General features: G+C 37.3%; 1 protein-coding gene and 1 long non-coding RNA gene across 3 annotated transcripts in view; both read right to left on the bottom strand.

Annotated features, from left to right (window-relative positions):
- The window catches only part of LOC118765991, an 11287-nt gene extending 9145 nt beyond the window's left edge, over nt 1-2142 (bottom strand). The window contains exon 1 of the long non-coding RNA XR_005001905.1: nt 2133-2142. This is a non-coding gene — a long non-coding RNA (uncharacterized LOC118765991). The remainder of the gene's footprint in view (nt 1-2132) is intronic.
- Nucleotides 1-2500, bottom strand: part of LOC115219266 — a 132696-nt gene that overhangs the window by 105509 nt on the left and 24687 nt on the right. The gene's annotated exons all lie outside the window — the stretch shown is intronic.

Raw genomic sequence — 2500 nt, 5'->3', positions numbered from 1 at the left:
AACGAAAGGCTAAAATTTAGGGTTAGGGTGAGGATTAGGGTTAGTGACAGGATGTTGTCTGTTTTAGACGCAGCAAATGATTTTAGCTAAATAGAGGGCATTGGATTGGTTAAAATTCGAAAATTTAAACTACGTTAAACAAACAAATTACAATTTTCTCAAGAAAGCCAAGAAAAAAAAAAGTTTTATTTTGACACATTCTACCAGTATACGAAGTTTAAAAGTGTTTAGTTAACTAGAAATTGTGTTGAAAAGTGCCGTTCAAAAGGAAAAGATCCCAACAATTTTCCTGAAGTAAGATGCCATAAATGGGTTTTTTTTTCTTAAGGTAAGCAGACAGTTGTAAACACGTTTCTGTCTTGATAGCCATCATCAGCACCGCTATTGTTCTATATTGACTGGAACCATACATAAGACTTCGACGTATATAAAAAGAATAAAGGATACGTATAAGCATTGGGTGTTTTGCATAATTAAAACTAGTAGGAGACGTGTAGAATCCACGGAATAGAAAAATTAAGAGGACTTATTTAGAAAGAAAGGATGATATGCATTTTCTTTAGCATTCATAGTTCAGCTTTCTTTAAATATTCTTGACGTTCGTCTACATTCATTTCCTCACATCTCCGTCGGTGTTGTCATTGTTCTCTATTTCTATTTTCTCGCCGTTCCCCTCTGACCTGTGCTCCATATTTGCGCAACTTTTCTCGGGCAGCTTGCAACGGTATTTGGAAAGACTTCCTCCCGTCACCCCACCCCCATTTTCTCGCAACTTTTTTTTCCTCAAAACCCCCATTTTCGGATACGGAGATTCCGGAAAATTGCCAAAAATCGGCATTTTGAAATTTCAGCCCCTCCTAACCCTAACCCCACCCTCCCAATTTCTTCATTTTTTTCACTTTTTCCCTAAACCTAACCCTAAAACACTAACCCTAAAACCCTAACCCTAAAACCCCAACCCTAACCACAAAAATTTTGGGAAATTTTTTTCAGAATCATAATCTCCGTGTTTTTCCGCATATTTTGAAAAAATTTCTGAAAAAAGTTAAAAATGAAGAAATTAGGAGGGTAATTTCCAAATACCGATTTTTGCCTTGGTTTTTTTTTTGTTTATTTTATTTTTATTTTTTTTTTGCAGATTCGTATTCTCCGTAGCCGAAAACGGGGATTTGCGTAGAAAGATAAAATTAAATATTAAAAAAAGTGGGTGTTTTTTGGGTGGGGTACAATAGGAAGTCTTGCCCGATGTTTCTTACGAATCCAAAGTTTAGGCTAAATTAACCCTTATAAACAAATATCAATTTCTTAAGCGAGCAGACGATAAATAATTGCACTTATGCGTATGCGATAATCGCTGCAAAAGAATTCATTAAAAAAATACGCATCACCACCACCACCACTGCTATCTGCCTCTCTCTCTTTCTCTCTCTCTCCCAATATAACTGCCTCCCCTGTCCATCTCTCTTTCTACCTTTCCCTTCAGCTAACTTTTAACCAGGTAATAAGTATATTCCTCCACCCCACTGCACGTCGTTAACACTTCTCTCTTTCCTTTTCCTCTCATCCATCGTTCCTCTACCTTCAGCTGACCACGTGACCATTTGGTCTAAGCGTATTAATATTAATCACCTTCCTCTCTTCATTCTTCATGCCTCCCGCTCTCTCTCTCTCTCTTATTCCACCTCTCATTTACTCCACGTTTACCTCTCAAACTAATGTATGACGAGTGAACGAACAAGCAGATTATTATATAAGATGAAAATAGCAATAAACTAGATGCCAGCTACACACGAGAAGAGCGGAAAGTAAAAGGTTTGCTGGATCTTTTCGGTTTGAACGGCAGTTTTTTCTAGCGGTGTCATATGAAATTGTCACCCATAATTATGACCCTAGGATTAGGGTTAGTTAGGGTTAGGGGTGGGTGGAAGGGTATCTTTTTTTCTTCACAAATGTAAATAAACCCAATCTGTTTCTTAAACGAGGGACATATTCATAGGACAGAATGTTTTCACCTCAACAAACGTCATTGATTGGTTGAAATTGCAGAAATTGAAGAAAAAAAAACAACAAATATCTTACAAACTATAGAATTTTCTCAATAAAGCCAAGAGAAAAAGATGTTTTAAAAACACATTCTACCACTATACGAAGTTTAAAAGTGTTTAGTTACATGGAAATTATTTTTAAAAACTGCCGTTCAAACCGAAAAGATCCGGTTTGCTAATATTTTGCAACGGGGAAGGCAGCGATGTAGCAAAATCGTTAGCACGCCAGATAAAATGCTTAGCGGCATTTCATTCGTCTTCATGTTCTGAGTTCAAATTCCGCCGAAGTCGACTTTGTCTTTCATCCTTTCGGGGTCGAAAAAATAAGTACCAGTTACTCACTGGGGTTGATGTAATCGATAATTCCCCTCTCCCAAATTTCAGGCCTTGTGCCCATAGTAGAAAGGATTGTTATTATTATTGAAAGGCAGCGAGCTGGCTGAAACGTTAGCACG

Source organism: Octopus sinensis, linkage group LG14 (genome assembly GCF_006345805.1).
Source record: "Octopus sinensis linkage group LG14, ASM634580v1, whole genome shotgun sequence".
In the NCBI taxonomy this organism is placed as follows: Eukaryota; Metazoa; Mollusca; class Cephalopoda; order Octopoda; family Octopodidae; genus Octopus; species Octopus sinensis.
This window is presented reverse-complemented; position numbering and strand designations above follow the sequence as displayed.